This window comes from Rattus rattus, chromosome 16 (genome assembly GCF_011064425.1).
Source record: "Rattus rattus isolate New Zealand chromosome 16, Rrattus_CSIRO_v1, whole genome shotgun sequence".
Classification (NCBI taxonomy): Eukaryota; Metazoa; Chordata; class Mammalia; order Rodentia; family Muridae; genus Rattus; species Rattus rattus.
In genome coordinates, this window is record NC_046169.1 from 2,677,888 (window position 1) to 2,692,160 (window position 14,273).

The window sequence follows — 14,273 nt, forward strand, 5'->3', positions numbered from 1 at the left end:
CATCCATGTACTTGCATGGTAACTAAAAAAAGGAAGAATGCTAGATGAATAGATAAAGTAAATATGGAGCACATTCACAATGGCATTTATTCAGTCTTAAAAATGAATAAAGTCAAGGCATTTAAGAGGAAATTTATGGATTTGGAAATTGTTAAGTTATGTGACTTAAGCCATGATCATAAGTATAAATACCACATTTATTCTCTCTCTCCCCAGTAACATGAAAGTAGAAAGTAACTGAGCGAGGGAAGAAAGTTTGGGAGCTGGGAAAAGGGAGGGGCAATGAAACATATATGAATATAGAAATAAAGATTGTTTTAAGACAAGGAACAAGAGGAGACAGAGAGGATGGGGGTATCAGTTTGTGAGGGGGATGAATAGGAACAAAATATATGTATGGAAATATAATGTACTAACTTGAAAAATTAATAAAAATTTATGAAGTCTTATAATTATAATGTATTTTGTCTCTGTGACCCTGAATAAAGTTCCTTTGTGGTCTTAACAAAATAATGTAGCACTTGGGGACAAAGATACAGCCTAGAAGTCCTGCACTGGAGACCAAGATGGAGAAGACTTCCACAACTACCATGTCCTTCCCCTTAGTACTGTGGTAGACAGGGAGGAAGGTGACCCAGACACTGCAGAACACCAGCATGCTGAACGTCAGGAACTTGGCTTCATTGAAGGTGTCAGGTAGGTTCCTGGCCAAGAAAGCCAAGGTGAAGCTTCCCAGGGCTAGAGCCCCCAGGTAACCCAGCACACAGTAGAAGGCAGTGACTGAGCCCTTGTTGCACATGATGATAATATGTTCATTTTCAGAGCGTGTATCTGTGTCAATGAACGGAGGGGAGTTTCCCAGCCAGACTCCACACAAGATAATTTGGATCAAGGTGCAGATGGGAACTATGAAGTTAGGTGCGCGAGTTACCAACAACCACCTGATTCTTCTTCCTGGAGCGGTGACCTTGAAGGCCAGAACCACGGTAATCGTTTTGGCCAAGACAGTGGAAACAGCCACAGTGAACACCACTGCAAATGTGGTCTGTTGCAGGATGCAAGTGGCTGTGTTGGGATGGCCAATGAAGAGAAAGGAGCAGAGAAAACAGAAGTTAAGGGCAATGAGCAGGACGTAGGTGAGAGTGCGGTTATTTGCCTTCACAATGGGAGTGTTCTTCTTCTTCAGAAAGATGCCAAGAACTAGAGATGACAGTGCAGAGAAGCACAAGGCTATGCAGGACAGACCTATCCCCATGGGGTCTTCATAATCCAGGAAGGTCATAGACTTTTGGAGGCAGTGGTTTTGTGCTGTGTTGGCGTATTGATGGTCTAGACACTGCATACACTGATCCACATCTGGTGAAAATGTACATTTTTGTTATTTCATGATCATTATTCTTTTGTTCATAGCCCCTCTTATTTGAGTAGATTAGCCTGATAACCTTTCTCTATTACTTCAGATATCAGATGAACATTGTGCAGGGAGTAATGTGACTACAGCATTGTGACATGGACAAAGTTATGATTTCTCCTAAATCAATTATACATTGGTCTGAAGATTCTGACACCATCAGAAACTTAGGAATGTACACTACACAGCCTCAGTTTGATTACAATATTGCCTCCATAGGAAGCACTTCCTGGGATGGGGACCAATGGTCACCAGGTAAATGTACTTGCTGCCCAAGCCTGATGATGTGAGTTTGGATGCCCAGGACCCAGGTAAAGGCTGGATATAGAAGCACAAATGTCTGTAATCCCAGGGCCCCCCTACAGTGAGATGAGACACAGATAGAATTTGTCTTGGGAGCTCATGGGATATCTAGCCTAGTTAATTCATCTGTGGAGAGACATAATCTCAAACAAAAGATAAAGGTGATGATTGGCTCCCCAATTCCATATGTGCACCATGGTACATGCACTCCTGCTCACAAGGACTCTTTTTCTCTCAATTTAGAAAAGTAACAAATTTGGTGAAATTTGCCACATTTGAGCAGTGGTATTTTCAATCTTGGAGTCTTTATACTATGTGTAAATAAGTGAGTATTTGTAGTTGTGCTGATGCATATGTGTGCATGAATATGTATGCATACCTGTATTTGTACATGTGTTACCCAGAGGTCAACTTAAGGTACATTCCTCATGAGCCATCTAATTTGCTTTATAATATGTGGTCTCTCTGGGGATTGCTGATTAGTCTAGTTTGGCTGGTCAGGGAGTGCCAGGGATTTGTATTTCTGCCTCTCCAGTGCTGGTGTTATAGGCACAGGCCACCACCACACCTGGCTTTTTATGTGATTGTCTGTTGGCAAACCCTGCTATTAAGGTTGCAGTCTACCATGTCTGGAAAAGCTCTCCAATTAGCCCTTACTGCCTGTAACTCTAAAAATCCTCTGAGGAAGGTCTGTAGCCTGTGGCCAGATTGTAGGTTCAACTTCCTCTTTCCTTACAAGAACCTGCCTAGAAGTATTCCTACCCTAGCCATTAATATATATCTACCTTTGAGTTCCTTACCGATTCCGTAAGATCTATATACCCCTGTTCACCCCAAATAAAGTTGAGTGAAGTTGGTTCCTAAAGTCAATCTGTCTATCTGTACTCACATCCTCTGGATCCTGCCCCCACCCCCACTCTCTTTGTCCTTGACAGCCAGTGGCCAGCAGCCCTGGGTGAGAAGGAGGTTCACAATTGTTAGAAATTTACCAAAGTTCCCAGGCTTATGAGTAAGTATTTTACTTACTGTGCCATCTCCCCATTGCAATTCTCTTTAGCCTATGGCTTGTTAGAAGACAGTTAATGTTAGATTTACAAAAGATTCAGCTGACCTCAACATAGACCATCAAACAAAATGCTAAGGAAGTGGGAATGTCACTTCCCCTCCACTCTAGAGTGAAAAGCCAAAGAGGAGGGGAAATTCTCCAGAAACAACCCCAGTAAACCAAACTTTTGGATGGGATATGTATAGTTCATCCCTCCTCGCAAAGCTTAGAGGCCATCATTGAAGCGGAGGTAGAAGTAATATAAGAGCAAAATGTTGAGGAGGAATGCTGCAGGAAGGCTTCTGGGCGTGATGTTCCAACTGTACCCATTAACTCAGAGCAGATGCGTTTTCCTGAACAAGACTTGTATAAGATCAGATGGCTAACATTTTCATATGGATCAGGGAGGGGCTCATGAGCTCCCACTCTAGCTGACACTATGAGAAGTTTATGGGTTTGGGGGAAGGAAAGTCAATTACCTTCTGGGATGTTCCTAGTAAGTCCACCTTTTTCTAGTAGATGTGTGTTTTAGCAGCACTGATTGGATTTATTGGGTTATAAAATCAAAAGCAATCAAACAAACAAAAAATTAAAGATGACATGAAATTGAGAGGAGAATAAGGGAGGATCCATGTATAAAACTACTAAATAGCACATTAAAAATACTTTTGAATGGCAGGTCCTAGAATCAAACCATCAGAAGGGATTCTGATGTTCTGTATGAAATAGAAGCTGCGAAGGGACAGGATACCAGCTGTGTCAAGTTAACTTATTAAAGTGGGACAAAGAGGGAGTGGATCATAGAAAAATCCACCAATGGGGCTGGGAAAATGTTTTTTAAATGTATGCATGTAAGTATGAGGAACTTGAGTTTAATTCCCAGCACTCATGTAAAAGTGCAAGTGCAATTCTCAGCACGTATACTCTCAGAACTAGTTTGGCAAAGACAGGAAGGTCTTTCTAGCTAGCTAGTGTAGCCAAATTAGCAGGCTGCAGTTTTAGTGAAAGATCCTGTCTCAGAAAAGAAGGTGGAGGGTGATACACACTTGTATGTGTGCACATCCTACTCCCCACCTCACACCATCAGCACTACCACTGTGCTTGAGAAAGAAGAAAACTTGGTTTTCCCATCTCTAAAATCTATCCCATATAGTAAGAATGCAAGGGCCCACAGAACACTCTGAACATTCATAGAAGCTGCCCTGAGGTCTAAATCTGTGTACATTAACATACTCAGGTAGAAGCTGAACGGTGCCAGTGGTGAAGGAATCATAGTTTTAACTAAAATTATCCCATTGGAGACACTGGCAACATTGTTTAGTTGGGGAAAGCACTTGTTCTGCAGGCCTGACAACTTGAGTTTCATTCCTGGACTTGCAAAAAGGTGAGAGGAGAGAACTGATCTCCCACAGTTGTCTTCTCATTTCCATGTGTGTCCCATGTGTGTTGTGGTTTGAATAAGAATGGCACCTATGGCTCATATATTTGGATACTTGGACATCAGTGAGTGATAGTGCTTGAGAAGGATTAGAAGGCAAGGTCTTGTCAGAGGAAGTGTGTCATGGGGAGTTGGGGGTTGGAGGTGGGGGGTATAGGTTTTGAGGCTTTCAAAAGCCAAAGTCAGGCCCAGTGGCTCTCTTCCTGTTTCTTGCAGACCCAGATGTAGAACTCTGAGCTATTCCTTCAACACCATGTCTGCCTGTGCCACCAGGCAGCCTACTATGATGATAATGTACTAAACTTCTGAAGTTAAGCTCTAACAAGTGCTTTCTTTTATAGGAATTGTCAAAGTCAGTGTGGATTTTCATAGCAGTAGAACAATGACCAAGAAGTTGATAACGGGACTGAGTTATTGCTGTGACTGGGCTGACCGTGTTTGTTGTAGGAATGTGGAAGACTTTTGGATTTTGGACCAGAATAGTGGTTGGATGATTTAAGTGGGGCTTAATGTTCCATCTTCCTTACAGCATGGAAGACAGTGGTGCATACAGCAATGTAGATTATGATGGCTCAAGAGGCTTCACAAGAGAAGAATATTACTAACTAGCCTAGAGATTTTTCTCATGATATTTTGGCGAAGAATGTTGTGGCTTTCTGACTTTGTCAAAAAAAAAAATCTACCTAAGGCTAAATTGAAGAAATTTAGATTAATGGCACTGGTAGAGGAGAATTCAAGACAGTCTAGTATTGAGTGCTGCATGGTTGTTTGTGGTCACCCTTGTGCAGACCTATAATGAAAAGGACCAATTTGAGCAAACTAAAATGTATGGTTTGAGTAGGTTATGAACACCTGAAAATGTAATAGAGATAAGACCAGTATTCAAGGAGATGATACATTTAAAGAAAAGCCAAATGCTAAATAAATAAAAGGAGTGGTTATCTCAGGGAAAGATTCCACCATCCCACCCAGCTAAACTTCCAAATTGTGGAAAGAAATTAAAGAAAAGGTTAAGCAGTGAAAGAAAACATTGACAACAGAAGCCAATGAAGATGTAGTTGAATGAGGGGGCCATGTTCCAGCCCCAGCAAATAGTGGAGTGGTAGCAGCTTCATCCACATGGTTCTGTATTTAGATCAAGAATCCATGAAATGAGCTGTGGAGTCTTCCTCCATAGCTAAGTAAATTATCAGGATTGTTTTAGGCATATCCCTGAATTGAGACCCAAAGAGACCATTGAGTGAAGCTGTGAAGGTGAAGTTTAGATTATGTTGGAGATCCTAAGATATTGGAAATGCCACAGTTGTGGGGTATCTTCTGACCAGGTGTGGGATGAGTCCAAGAGAGAGAAATTATTACAGACATGTGGTTTGCTCTGGAGTTGTCTGTATTTTGATGCTAATTCCACTGCCCCAAGGACAGTTGCCTAGTCATATACTCAGGACTCAGGTGACTTCACCAGAACCTTCTCCCCATTTAATTTGTAAAATACAGGTCAGGGCCAGTACAGGATAGAATGAGACCTGTCATTGGATGAGAAGGAAGGATGAGCAGGAGAAAGGGTTTAAGGTAAGAGGAAGAGAGAGTAGGAGAAGACAGAGAAACTGGGGACACAACATGGAAACTGATGTTAAGATTCTGTGTTGTTCAAGAAGTTAGACAGCAGGGAGACAAATAACCTATTAAAAAATGGGGTTCAGAGCTAAACAAAGAATTCACAGCTGAGGAATGCCCGAATGGCGAAGAAACACCTAAAGAAATGTTCAACATCGTTAGTCATAAGGAAATGCAAATCAAAAACAACCTGAGATTTCACCTCACACCAGTGAGAATGGCTAAGATCAAAAACTCAGGTGACAGCAAATGCTGGCGAGGATGTGGAGAAAGGGAACACTCCTCCATTGTTGGTGGGATTGCAGACTGGTACAACCATTCTGGGAAATCAGTCTGGAGGTTCCTAAGAAATTGGACATTGAACTGCCTGAGGATCAGCTATACCTCTCCTGGGCATATACCCAAAAGATGCCCCAACATGTAAAAAGACACGTGCTCCACTATATGTTCATAGCCTTATTTATAATAGCCAGAAGCTGGAAAGAACCCAGATGCCCTTCAACAGAGGAGTGGATTCAAAAAATGTGGTCCATCTACACAATGGAGTACTACTCAGCTATCAAAAACAATGACATTATGAAATTCGTAGGCAAATGGTTGGAACTGGAAAATATCATCCTGAGTGAGCTAACCCAATCACAGAAAGACATACATGGTATGCACTCATTGATAAGTGGCTATTAGCCCAAATGCTTGAATTACCCTAGATGCCTAGAACAAATGAAACTCAAGACGGATGATCAAAATGTGAATGCAGATCGCTCCTGAGAGACACAGCCAGAATACAGCAAATACAGAGGCGTATGCCAGCAGGAAATCACTGAACTGAGAACAGGACCCCCGTTGAAGGAATCAGAGAAAGAACTGGAAGAGCTTGAAGGACTCGAGACCCCATATGTACACAGCAATGCCAACCAACCAGAGCTTCCAGGGACTAAGCCACTACCCAAAGACTATACATGGACTGACCCTGGACTCTGACCTCATAGGTAGCAAATGAATATCCTAGTAAGAGCACCAGTGGAAGGGAAGCCCTGGGTCCTGCTAAGACTGAACCCCAGTGAACTAGATTGTTGGGGTGAGGGCGGCAATCGGGGGAGGGTTGGGAGGGGAACACCCATAAGAAAGGGGAGGGGGGAGGGGGATGTTTGCCCGGAAACCAGGAAAGGGAATAACACTCAAAATGTATATAAGAAAGACTCAAGTTAATAATAATAAAAAAAAATAAATAAAAAAAACTAAAAAAAAAAAGATTCTGTGTTGTATCTTTACAGGTTGTTATGAATGTTCTTAAGGTATGGACGTGTACTGGGCTTTGTATGTTTAGGTGGGCAATTATATCTTATCAATTAGATCAAAGGTTATTTTGTTGTGTGTTCTTTCATGTAGTGATTTAAGTGTAAGAGAGTGTGTGATGGCTGGAGAGCCTGGGCTGCTACAGAGTTGGGATATGTGTTTCTGTCATGGAAACCTGCCTTGGGAACTGGATGGGAAGGAGATTGTTGCTGGCTCAGAGAGAGGCCTTTGGCAGTGTGATATGGGATGGAGCAGACTGGGCGAGATGCTTTGCTGAGTGAGATTAAGATATATATCAGATATCTTGGGGCACCACGAGTGCCGGACCAAGAGCGGGTAAAAAGACTGCTTTATTTTTTTATTTTTTTATAATTTTACAACACAGACAACAAAGCTGAATGGAGTTGGAAGTACTGAAAAAATGTTTTGGCATCAGAAATGGGGATGCAGAATTTGGTTTGCCCTGCTGGTTTTTGGTCTTGCACTGATCCAATACCTCTTGACTGTGGTCATTTTCTTCTCTTTTGAAATGCTAATGCTTATTTTGCATCATTTTATGTGGGAAGTATGTAATCAGTATTTTTACTTATATTTTACTGGGTGTTGCAATTAAGAGATTTCCTTGAGTTTCAGGAGAGACTTTGAACTTTGGACTTTTAAACATTATTGAAGCTGTTATAGAAGTGTTATGGGAACTTTGAAAATTGGGCTAACCGCACTTTGACAAACAATATGGCCTCAGTCCTGTGTGTGGGGCTTGGCAGAGAATGGAATCTTTGCTCTGGGGAACATTTTTCACCTAAACCTGTGGAGTTCAGCACTGTGGAATCAAGACTCACAGAATGAGGTAAAAAGTGGTTTCCTTGGAAACAGATGAAAACTATTTTTAGATACCTCTTTTTTGAGTCTGAAGGAGTTGAGAGCTGCCTATGTTTTAAGCCTGGATGCAAGTGTGAGAGTTCTAAGAATGAGGGTAGCATATCACGTTTGTCCTTCTCTCTTCCACTAGAGATATTTGAAGATCTGTCACCCTTGACCATATCCAGAGATATCTGGAGAAACATCCACTAGGGAAACATAATATTTGTCTGTCTCATTCCAAACCCCCCACCAGCTTTTCCCAGTATATAAAAGAGAGAGGAATTTTAACTACTATCACAGTCAAATCACTTCTGCCAATCACGTTTTGTGTACTCTAACCTGAATGAGAGTGTGAATGAGAGTGTGAAAGCACCTAGTCATTCTCTGTATGTTGTACATAACCCCAGAAGACACAGAGAGGAGCACTGATGAGTACTCTAAGCCCTGTGATAACAATCAAAGATACTTCTTTGAAGGCAATTTATTTGCAATAAAATTATTTTTAAAACAAGTTCTTACTATGTAGCCCTGGCTGTCTTGAGATTTGCTATGAAAATCATGCTGGTTGGAAACACAGACATCTGCTTATCTCTCGCTCCTGAATGAAGAAAGTAGGTGCACCACTAAATTTTGCTTAACATTCATTTTCTTATTAATAAACAACTTGGCTAGGGAGATGGCTCATTGTGTAAAGTCTTTACAGTAAATGTGAGAATCTGAGCTTAGATGCCCTCAATTCTCATAAAAAATGGACTATTAGTTAGAAGTAGAGAATTTCTCCATACAGCACACACTTACCTGTCTCATTGGAAATTTCATTCTCTGGGCATGGAACGCAGTCAAAACAACAGCTTACTTTTCCTTCTGGGAGGGATTTTCTGAATCCAGGACCACAACTTTCACTGCATACAGACCTGGGAGTCTGAGGATAATCACATATGTGTAGGTTATATTCTGATTTTTGCCTACTCCTCTAATGAGCATATTGCTCATAGAAGTGGATCATTAATCAACATAGTCTTTTATCCATAAACAACTGGATGTTGCTATTGATTGCACATGACATGTCCAATGAATGGTGATGAGCTTTAATGTGTGCTGTGACTTGGACATGGTGAAGCCTTTAATTTGAAAGATCTATGGCTCGGGAAGATGGCTCAGTATACGAGCTCTTGCCGAGGTGCTGAATTTGGTTCCCAGAACCAATATTACATGGCTCAAAACTGCCTGTAACTCCAGATTCAGGAAACCAAATAGCCCCTTTTGGCCTCCATGGGCACCTGCACTCAACAGGTAGATATGTGTGTATTCATACAATTAATGAAAAACAAAAAAAATTTTTAAAGGAAAGTAAGTTAGTCATTGGAGATTTGTCATTGGGAGACATATTGCAACAATGGCCTAATCCTACCTCTGTTTTTGCTAGCTGGCTGCCATGAGGTGTGGCTTTTACTTCTACAAATCACACCACACTACTGTACATCACCACAAATTCAAAAGTAACAGTTAAATGTGTCTCTGATATAAACCACCAAACTCATCCTGAAGATATGTTGTCAATAATGAAAACACACAGCATTTACATATACATTAGTAATGAATGTGCTTTAGTTACATAAAATAGATGAGAAAATTCTTTTCCTTAAATTGGAAATATAAAGTTTAAACTGTATATTCATGATTTAGGAGATTGCTGGGTATGATGGTGGATTAAAAGTTGCTTCTGAAAAGACTCAATGAAAGAGTCCCAGTAAGGAACAATAGACTCTACTTTTAGCATAGAAATAAAAAAGGAAAAAAAGAAAAAAGAAATAAGCCTATTGGAATTTTTCTTTTCAAAGGAATAGCCAAATGAGCACCAAGTTTCACCATCTTGCCTGCACCAGATAAAGGACAAAGGTAGCAGCCAATGAGATTCTGTGTCTTCTAGACATCAACACTAGAAAAACAGCAGGTAGAAATGTGTCAACCCAGTGTACAGAGAGGCACACACGGTGGGTGGCTTGATGACTGGAACATAACCAGGTGAGCATATGGAAGCCGAAAAGAGGAACAGGAGCTTGGAGTTGAGATTCTCTCTGGGCATCCTGGAGATGATTGCCTGAGCAGAATACACCCCTGGCAATGCCTTGGTGAACTACTGTGAGATATTTTATCTACTATTATTCATGCCTGTAAAACATGTACTGTGTTTCTCACTCCTACTTTACTCTCTCTATTCTTATTTTCCCAATTCCCTCCTCATTTTACAACTGCATCAAGGGTGCTCTATCTGTTAAGGATATTTTCTCTGATCAGTATTCTAGTGATGCTATCTCTGAACCATGGTAGGGAAACAAGAAAAACATACAAGTGTCTTCTAATGCAAATTCACCTCAATATTTTTGTGAAATTACTGTATTTGTTATTGTTATTGACTCTTCCCCATTAGAAGCAGTAATTGATGGAAAGACATCACATGCTCAAAGATGCATAGATTATATATGAAAATAAGCACTCCAACCATCTGTGTACAGATTCAATACAATCTCAACTAAAATTCCCATCTTATTCTCACAGCAACAGGACTATTCTAAATTTTATATGAAGCCTCAAAAGGTCCTGGATAGAAAAATTAGCCTGAATGGAAAAATGCTGAAGGGATTACAATTCCAAATCTAAAGATACATTACAGAGTCAAAGTAACAAATCAATAAGGTATTGACACAAAACCAGACATGTATACTACTGAAACAAAGTTGAAGATCCAAAAATGAGTACATGTAATTTCAGCTACTTAATATGTGACAAAAGTTGAAAAACTGGAGAAAAGAAAGCACTTTTAACTAATGGTGCCAGGGAAAATGGCTGTCCATGTTTAGAAGAAAATTAGCTCTGTATCTTTCATGCTGCACAGGAACTAACTCCAAATGAATCAAAGTCTTAAACATTAAACTTGAAACAGTCAAACTGCTAGAAGAAAACCTAGGCAGCATCCCTTATGACATGTGTATAGGAAAGGACTTTTGAAATATGACTTTATTTGTCCAAACATTAAGGCCTATGATTCACAACTGGGACCTAATAAAACTCAGACACTTGTGAACAGCTAAATGAAGAGGAAGCTCTCAGAGTGGGAAAGAATCTTTTTCAGCTATTCATGTGGCAGAAGGTTAACATTGACAGTATATAAAGAACTAAAAAAATAAAGTGTAACAAAAAACATATTCTCCCACCAAATTAAAAAAAAAACAAATGACTCATCAAAAACTGGGTTGGGACATGAATAGAGAGTTCCCCATACATAAAATACAATTAAAAATAAAAATAAAATCGCTAAGTTTAGGCTGAAGAGATGACTCAGTGTTTGAGAGTACTGACTGCTCTTTCAGAGAACCTAGGTTCAATTCCCAGCTTGCACATTGCAGCTCACAACTGACCATAGCATCAAGATCTGCCATCGTCAGACATATATGCAGATAAAACACCAATACATATAAATAAATTATAAGTGACTAAAATATTTTGAAAAAGGTTTAACATCTCTGGAAATTAGGGAGATTCAAATTAAATAGCTTTGAGATTTGTCTTACCTAAGTCAGAATGGAAATGCCCCATGGAACAAGCATCAAGCTTTAGGGCTCTTGGGGAAAAGGCAAACCCTACTGACTATTTGTGGGACTGTAAACTGGTATAACCACTAAGAATATCAGGAAAATTCTCAACTAAGTAAAAACGAATCTATCCTATCACTCAGCTATACCACTCTTTGGAATGTGTCCAAAGGACTTAACGTCCTACTCTAGGTACTTTCTCATTACTGCTCTATTCATAATAGCTAGGAAATTGAGACAACCTAAATGTCCTACAACTGACAAATGGAAGACTATTTAGCCGTAAAAAATAAAATTATGAATTTGTGAGGAAATAGATGGAATTAGAAGAGACCATATTGAGTGATCTTGAATAACAAAACTCCAATATCAGATGGAAGAAGCCATCTTTTGAGTTGTTGGCTAGGGCTGTCCCAGAAAGTTTCTTAAGTGTAGACTACTTCTATTGCCTTTGGTTGCTGCCCCCCAGAGGTAGAAGGTTAATCCCCTGTAAAAGTAATTCTTGAGGGTTTTCTTTGCCCCCATGTACATGAATAACTCCAGGAATTTCTACATCTGTTCTAGCTCTTTTTAGCATCCGAATAATAGACACATAGACCTGGTATTCTTATTAACAAGCTGCAAGTTCTAAACTGGGCAGGTTCTGAGCTATCCTAACCTGAGAAGCTGCTATTCCCAAGCCATATGCCCCATTTCCAGCCATCTGGTTATGTCCTGTCTCACTTTGGTCCATATGTGTCCACATGACTGATTTCTTCCCATGACTTCATGGAAAATCATCCTGGACCATCCACATTGTCTCTCCCCCTTTTCCTTTTCTCCTCTCTCCCTAATCTTCTGTCTCTTTGGGAAAACCTGCTAGGATGGAAAGTCCTGCCCTATTCTTTTCTCCACAGGCCATTGTCTGATTAGCTGTTGATAAACCAAACAGAGGTGATTGGAAACAATTATTTTATAACACAGAGACTGGAGATCCAGACAACAACAAGATATCTGTGGATGGAAAACAGCAACTGAATATAGACTGCACAAAACTATCCCCCAACATTCACCATTGGTAAAGACACTGTATGCTGCAAAAATGGCAAGGAGATCCCTCAACGGAACTGATATGAATTTGTATTCCCTGAGGACTAGCTTTCACAGTACCAAAAGATAGCATGTAAGCTTTCCAAGGAAGGTAGAAACCAACAGCCCTACCCAGCCATGATGCCTATGAACCACATCAACTCTGAGCATGACAGCATGAGTGTAATAATGGTGTTGGATAGCTTTTTTTGGTAACCAACAGCTTCCTAAGTGGACTTAGACTTGTTAAATATTATGGAAATCATGCCTGGTATGGAAAGCAGATAACTACTCAGTACTAGTGAAGTCATGTTTATTGGAGGATAATCTCCAGCCACTAATTTACTAAATCAGCAAAATCCTTAGCAACAATATAAAACGTTTACCCATATACCAACAGATAAGTGTAGCCTTCACTCCACATCAAGAAAATGTCTTTTTGCAATACTTGGAGACCACTACAGGAAATCACAAACAATCAAAATGCACAGCTGTGGAGACAGTACCAATGGATGGACAGATGCATCCCTAAAATACATTAACACATAGCGATCAAGATATATTGAGAAAGACGGGACAGACAGATTATAAAAGCCAGAGGATCAGAGTTTGCTGTGGGATCGTGGCTATTATTACTGTCAGAATCTACACCCATAATGTCTCACCAGTGTAACTGCCTGAAATGAGCTGAACAAGGCGGACAACAACAAATATGCTAAGCTGGATGCGGAAAAGACATTGAGGTCTAACTCTTCATAAAGAATTACAGAATAACAGAAACTAAGGAAATTTAAAAAACACATTAGGTCTTACTTAAAAAAAACCTACTCCATAAAACAGAAAATATAAGTGAAATGGATGATTTTCTAGACAGATACCACATACCAAAGTTAAGTCAAGATCAGGTAAATTATCTAAACAGTCTCAAAACCATTAAGGAAATAGAAGCAGTCATTAAAAGTCTCCTAATGAATGAACAAAACAAAACAAAACAAACAAAAAAGAAAAGAAAAGAAAGAAAGAAAGAAAGAAAGAGGCCCAAGGCTGGAAGGTTTTAGTGCAGAATTCTTCCAGACTTTCAACGATGAGCTAATACCAATGCTCCTCATAGAAAATGGTGATGGAGGATGGGATGGGGGATTCCAGAGGGGAAACCAGGAAAGGAGGTAACACTTGAAATATAAATAAATAAAATATCCAATAAAAATTGCTGTAAAAATAGAAATTGAATAATGCTACATCATTCATACTTTTAGGCCATAGTTACCCTGATACCTAAACCATACAGATTCAACAAAGAGAACTTCAGACTAATGTCGCTTATGAATATCAACATCAAAATACTGAGTAGAATTCTAACAAACTGAATCCAAGAATACATCAAAAAACATCATTGACTATGATCAAATAGGCTTCATCCCAAGGATGAATATACAGAAATCCATCAACATATTCCACTCTATAAAGAAATCCAGAGGGAGGGATGAAATGACGTGATCATCTCATTAGATGCAGAGAAAGCCTTCAACAAAATCCGACATTTCTTCATGTTAAAAGGCTTGGAAAGATCAGGGATTCAAGCACACATCCAAGCCTAATAAACTGCAAGCTAGCATCAAATTAAATGGAGAAAAACTTGAAGTC

General features: G+C 39.8%; 1 pseudogene; it reads right to left on the reverse strand.

The window, feature by feature from the left end:
* Positions 1–436: 436 nt before the first annotated feature.
* The window catches only part of LOC116885188, an 89,955-nt pseudogene continuing 76,118 nt past the window's right edge, over positions 437–14,273 (reverse strand).